This window comes from Schistocerca americana, chromosome 2, assembly GCF_021461395.2.
Source record: "Schistocerca americana isolate TAMUIC-IGC-003095 chromosome 2, iqSchAmer2.1, whole genome shotgun sequence".
NCBI lineage: Eukaryota > Metazoa > Arthropoda > Insecta > Orthoptera > Acrididae > Schistocerca > Schistocerca americana.
In genome coordinates, this window is record NC_060120.1 from 324808423 (window position 1) to 324815679 (window position 7257).

The 7257-nt window shown below is 43.3% G+C and overlaps 1 non-coding gene across 1 annotated transcript; it reads right to left on the minus strand.

The window, feature by feature from the left end:
* Positions 1 to 734: 734 nt before the first annotated feature.
* LOC124596723 lies at positions 735 to 850 on the minus strand. Its single transcript, XR_006978365.1, has one exon. It is a non-coding gene; the product is annotated as a U5 spliceosomal RNA (small nuclear RNA).
* Between the last annotated feature and the right edge of the window lie 6407 nt (positions 851 to 7257).

The following is a 7257-nucleotide window of genomic DNA, read 5'->3' on the forward strand; positions in this document are numbered from 1 at the left end:
TGATTTGAGAACGAAGGATGAAATAAATATTAAGCAATTTCCGACTGTGTGGTTAGGGAGGGACCTAAGAGGACAGCGTAAATTGCAGCGAGTGGTATGACGAGCGATAACATTCATATTCTTCCTTGTCAGAAACTCGATAGCCGATCAAGCGGTCGTCGATATTGCACGTGACCTCAAAATGATGTCACGTTTGCAGTAAGTGCTGTGAAACGAGCGTAACACTTTTCTCTCGTCCCAATGCGTGTCAGATTACTCCACATAGCCAAGAGCTTCTTTCTCGCAGTTGACAATGTTTCTGTGGCAGTTACGCTAATATCGTGATCTTTTCCACGTGCTTAGCGCTTAGTTCGTTTATCTACGGTTCTTACAAGAAATATTTAGTAAAACTGACACAATAATGTTTCATTACAGTTCCACTTCTCATTATCAACATAGTTATGTTGTTACGCCCTGCCACGATATTTCTTCCTGTGAACTTTCTAATTAAATGTTAGCACAAATCATTGCATTTAACGTTTTCATTTCAGCGTCCAGAAGAAGTTTCATTTTTGAACGACCAGCCAGAAGTCACACGGATTACGATCAGTTCGTCTTAACGGCTTGGCTGTAGGGAAAAGACGATCGATAATTCTAGCATTTCTAAAATGCCTCTGCAGCAGCCACTTCACAGGCTGTGAAATGTGCGGAGGTGCACCATCTTGCATAAAAATGTTTCTACCGGTACATCTAATAAATGAACTAAACGATTATTATTAAAAAATTTATAAGAGACTCATTTAGTGTCCCCCTTCAGGGAAATCTTTAGTAACAGGGGAAGATTTATTCGTTTGAATGGAAACCAGAAACAGCAGCATATGCAATATGGTTCAAATGGCTCTGAGCGCTATGTGACTGAACATTTGAGGTCATCAGTCCCCTAGAACTTAGAACTACTTAAACCTAACTAACGTAAGGACATCACACACATCCATGCCCGAAGCAGGATTCGAACCTGCGACCGTAGCGATCGCGCGGTTCCAGACTGAAGCGCCTAGAACAGCTCGGCCACAACGGCCGGCATCAGTATGTGACGATAAGTTGCAACATGACTTTATCCAGCTTCGCACTGTCGCGGCTATGTCCCTCAAAAAATTTCACAAAATCCGTTTCAGTATTTATCACGGGCCGGCCTTAGTGGGCGAGCGGTTCTAGGCGCTTCAGTCTGGAACCGCGCGACCGCTACGGTCGCAGGTTCGAATCCTGCCTCGGGCATGGATGTGTGTGATGTCCTTAGGTTAGTTGAGTTTAAGTAGTTCTAAGTTCTAGGGGACTGATGACGTCAGATGTTAAGTCCCGTAGTGCTCAGAGCCATTTGAACCATTTATCATGGAAAGTTATAGCTTACAGAACATATCATGAATATGACCAAATATGTTACATGAAAATGTCGTGAAGATCCATCTCCACCTCCATGGTCTGTGGAGTGTAAATTACCGTTGCTCGACTTGAGCACAGGAAAATTCAGGCCAGTCTGAAACCCACCGTTAGAGCTCTGGTGTACAACATGATTTAAAATGGTATACAAAATTGTAATCTCCATGGATGCGGATAAAAGTCTTAACGGATGTTGATAAGAAGCTTGTGGAAGGGAGAAGCCTACTAGCACTCGGTTACGAAGTGAAGTTAAAATATAATACACATAAGCTTCCAACACCACCTTTTTATTACGAAGTCCACTAACTGCACAATGAAATGTTCGGGCTTCCTATAACATCACTTCGCGAATTATTAAATTCGTGACCTAGTCTTCTTTGTTGTCACACCAGAAAAGAAAACACGATAATTTACTTACACGAGTGTACATCCATTTACAGTTCGTAAGGTATCGCTCACTTGTCTCGTTGCGTCTAATTCGTGTCCATTTTACCTCCAATGTTGAAACGTTTAACCAATTACCGTCACACGTAAAATATTGCGAAGCTCCTACGAGAGAAAAGGATTACAGCTTTAAAACGAGTCATTTTGTCTTCGCCAATAATTCCACCCTGCTTGACAGCCGAATCATGTTAAATGTTTGATGATCAAGGGAAAGGGCAGCGTAGAATTCTGAAACAAAACGATTAGGCCGCCGCGACAAGTGCTGAAATATTCAGTACTCAATCACCTAGTCGCATCACGCAAATAACCTGATGGCTATCGACCGAAACCCAACAGGTAGGCTACAAGCACGCTATCCACGGACTGATGGACTTACGATCTGTAAAGCAGCTTCGAAGTCACTGGGAAAGGCAAATGAAGGGGCGGATAATCCTATTTGTTTCTTCAATTAATTACCTTGTTAGATTGCCGTGTTCGGAACGATGAACGCAGACAAACTCCTGAGATTGTACAACCTGTCAAAGGTATAAACGTAAGAGGTTTTCCGTGATGATACAAACTTTCAAGGGTGACAGAGAAGACAAATATATCAATTTGGAATGAGGAACACTGGTCCGGAAACGATTAAGTCGAAGGTCGCAAAGTCCGAGTCGCTGGTTATTTCTGCCGGTAGAATACGTTGACCTAAAAAAACGTTTATAATTTTTGTCATACTTGTACAGAGCTTCACCAAGTGATCAGAATATAGTACTTAGCATAGAGTTTCACTTGCGCGTTATAAGTTAGTGACGACTATTTTCGAAGGACAATCTTGTATTATTAGGTTTCCTGTAAAAAGGCAAACTCTAAGAATACTTGAAACTAATTGTTTCGTTTTTATTTACTAAACACTGACCAACAGAATTTTCCCTGACAAAGTAAACTCAAACTTAACCTATTCATTTATTACCCACAATATACAAGCGCCAACGCCATCTGACTACTATACATTGACAACATGACTTCCAATAATTAACACAAAAGAATGGCTCCCAACTGCAAGAAGTCCTAACAATAATATAAATCCATAAAATATAAATTAAATAAATACCAAAATACGTCCGACACTGTTAACTGCCTAAACTCATTTCAGTCACGAATCCCGATAGTGAAAACCCCGTTCTTTTTTGATACTCACTTACCTCACAGAAAATCTTCATAACACCAACTACAGCAAGCAGCAACAGCGGCCAGCTAAATAAAAAGATTCTAACTACTATAGACTCTAACTACTAGGAGGAATATGGTTGTCAAAAGAAAGATTTTGTTGGAGAGCAAACGTATTTAGAAAATTTTGCCTTATTCATGTGACATCCAGTTGCAAAAATTATATAGTTGCCAAAAATTCCACTACCCAAACATATCAACCATACATACATCATCATACCTTTCCTTGCATATTTTCATATACGAAATTTCACCTCGCTTTACATTGCGTGACCTACCAACACAGAGTCTCCACTAAGAAAAACATGTCCATACACTTCCCTATCAACTCGCTAACTGCTAGTCCATCAAACCACAGAATCTCTTGCAGAGGGCGCAATTAACACGGTCTATAGCGCTGCCAACATACAAACAGGCTACTTCTTTTGCCCCTGCTCCCCTCAAAAAAATTTACAAAGTATTTTGAGCAGTTGTTAAAATTTTTATACAAACAGTATCAAATAGAGCAGATGCACACAAAGGTTAAGTAATATGCTGTTGGTCAGAAAGTAAAAATTCCCCCCACAGTCCCTAAAGACAGTGCTAATAATTCATCATAAGAGAAGTCTACGTCAGTTTTACGCACAAAGGCTGAGCGATTTCGTTATCATAAAGGAACACATTCACAAGATGTGCTCGATGAGAGCGACAATTGTTGTCCTTTAGGACGAACCCTTCTCCTAAATGCTGCCGATATGGCCGCACTGTACTTCGGAGGATGTCATCCCTGCATCTTAAAGCCGTTTCATTGCCTTCAGTGACCACCAATGGCATACTTTGGCCCCACATAATTTCTGTCCGAACAACACCGTTTTGGTTCACTCTGAGACATCTGGAAACTTTCCTTGATGAGAGTCCCTCGTGACACAAAGTAACAAAGAGTACCGGATCCAACTTCGGAATTGACCTTCTAGGCATGGAGGAACTAGAGACAACACAAGAAGTGTACTTCCTTCGTGGTGTTATGACTGGGACTGATCGTCTGTCTTACCCAATCCATTGCATAGGCACTGCGCATTCACGGTCCTTTACATCTTTGTGCGGTTTGAGTGACATCCACGAACAATCTAAGGGGCTGTGTTATTGATACGATGTACACGTTCAGTGCCAGTGTTCAGGAGAGCTTGTAATCGATGTGGTCAACACTTTTTTAAAATATGTGTATTAGAATTTCACCGGACAGTCCGCGCCCGGTAGCTGAGTGGTCAGCGCGACAGACTGTCAATCAAAAGGGACCGGGTTCGATTCCCAGCTGGGTCGAGGTTTTCTAGGCTCAAGGACTGTGTGTCGTGTTGTCCTAATCATCAATATTTCATGCCCATCGAGGCGCAAGTCTCCAAAGTGGCGTCAAATCGAAAGACTTGCACCAGGCGAACAGGAGGCCCTCGTCACACGACATTATTATTATTATTATTATTCACCGGGCATTACATTAGTAATCCCCTGGAGTCCAGACTGGTCGGCTTGCAGCGGATATTTGGCGTAGAACTGAAAACTGGTAATCATGTAACCCTCCACCGCTTATTTAAATAATGGCAGTGAATTTGTGTATAAATGCCCACGATTTATGGAACCAGTGGAGTAATGTTAGTTGGGGTCGAGACGTGACAGAGTGGCAGAAAGCAGGCTATCGTGGATGGACGTGCCCGTGACCACAATGTGAATGAAGCTGCCTGATTTGTCCTCTATTAACGCTGGCTGTCCAGTGTTTCTACACGGACTGTAGTACCACTCGCAGTCGGTTAACACGGCGCCAGGAAGGCTGTCGCAAGAAGACCGTAACCAACAGGGACTGACTGCACCTCAGTGCCATGACATGTCAATGTCAAACGGTTTCAAACCAAGAAGGAATTGATGCTTTCATTGAATGCACGTTCATATCAACCAGTTTTTGAGCATGTATTGTGAAGGAAACTTCCAACAATGGACATTTGGAGCAGGTTATCGCAAAAAAGGCGATTGCTTACAGCAGCACACAAAGCTGCTCGTCTTCAATGGGACGGACCGGATAGAAACTAGACAATAGCTAACAATACGAGTGGATGTACAGCGTGGTCCGGCGACTCGCGATTTTGCCTCTTTTCGAAATAATGCGAAGCGTTGAGTGCACCGACTGACCAAGAAACTGAAATGTGTAATTAAAGTCGGAGATAGTTCTGTGATGTTTCCGGACTGTTTTTTGTTCCGTGACTTTGGTTCACTCATTCAGGTTACCGATTTTTCTCGGACTTCTAGTCGCGTCAGTTGGTTTAAAATCCACGAGCTTTCGGCCGAGTGCTCGTCGGTCATTATCATGTGTTAACTGTCGAAAGATCGTTGCCGCCGTTATTGTATAGGGTATTTCCATAAGAGCGTGCAAAAATTTAACAGGACATAGAAGATGCTGCACTGAACAATTTGAGGTATGGAACCTGGGATGGGAATAGCCAGCTTAAGGAGATAATAGGAACAATATTACATTACTGTGTACTTTTTTATTTGAGTTAGTTAAAATTAACTGCAAATACCATCACTGATACAATGGATGTACCATTTGTATTGTATCTTGGAAGTGCTGAAACTGACGGCCATCAACCTCAATGCAAGCATAACATCGGAGAACAATATTCTGACTCACCCTGACAAATATCCCTCGTGTATTTTGAATCACATCAAAGGCAGCCAAAATACTGACAACTAATTCCATCTCAGTATCCGCTGGCGTCTCATACACAAGTGGCTGTAGGTTTCTCCATACGAAATAATCGAGAGGATTCAGGTCAGGTGATCTCTCAGGTCATGGAATAGGATCTCCCTTTCTAATTCAGCGACCAAGAAATACAGCACTGAGAAGGTTGTGGACATCCACACTGAAGTGATGCGCTGCACCGTCCTGTTGCATCCACTTCAGGTCAGGTGATCTCTCAGGTCATGGAATAGGATCTCCCCTTCTAATTCAGCGACCAAGAAATACAGCACTGAGAAGGTTGTGGACATCCACACTGAAGTGATGCGCTGCACCGTCCTGTTGCATCCACTTCCTCTCACGAACAGACAAGCATACGTTCTCCAACAATTCATGTAAAACTATTAGAACGAACCTTGAGTACAGGTGACGATTCAGACGACCAGCTAGAAGATTTGGCTCGTCCTCCTTGTTTCCTTGCAGGAAATAAAGAAACGTACACGTAAAAAGAAAACAGCACAGTACGTGTAAACTTGTAACAAATGGCTCTGAGCACTATGGGACTTAACTTCTGAGGTCATCAGTCCCCTAGAACTTAGAACTACTTAAACGTGACTAACCTAAGGACATCACACACATCTATGCCCGAGGCAGGATTCGAACCTGCGACCGTAGCGGTCGCGCGGTTCCAATTGTAGCGCCTAGAACCGCTCTGCCACTTCGGCCGGCTAAACTTGTAGCACGTTAGTTGTAAATAACCGGTCGGTGTGGCCGTGCGGTTCTAGGCGCTTCAGTCTGGAACCGCGTGACCGTTATGGTCACAGGTTCGAATCCTGCCTCGGGCATGGATGTGTGCGATATCCTTAGGTTAGTTAGGTTTAAGTAGTTCTAAGTTCTAGGGGACTGATGACCACAGATGTTAAGTCCCATAGTGCTCAGAGCCATTTGAAGCATTGTAAGTTGTAAATAAGCTGGAAAACAGTAATGCTAGACAAAGCGGTGGACTTCCTTAAGCTGGCTTCTCCGACCCCAGGTTCCGAGCCACAGATTGTTCAGTGGAGCATCCTGTACATCCCGTTAAATTTCTGCAAGCTTTCACGAAAACACCCCGTAAAGCAGCGCTGCTTTTCGTGACGTCACCGCTGCTGCCTCCAGCACCATATATGGCAATGTTTTCGTTGCGCACCTGGGGGATAATAGCGCGCGGGAAGAATGATTGTCGATAAGCCTCTGTATTAGCTGTAATTTACCGAATTTGCTCGATGTGGTCCTTTCGCGAGTCGAATGTGGGAAGAAATAAAATTGGTCTGACTCTTCCCAGAAAACACTCTCGAAATTTCAGTACTAAACCGCTCCGTGATGCAGAATTTCTCTATTGTAACGTCTGACAATGAAGCTTGCTGAGTACCTGTGCAACACTCTCTCGCGGAGTAAAAGATCCCGTAACGTAACGTGCCCCCCTTCGTTGGATCTTCTCTGTCTCTTCT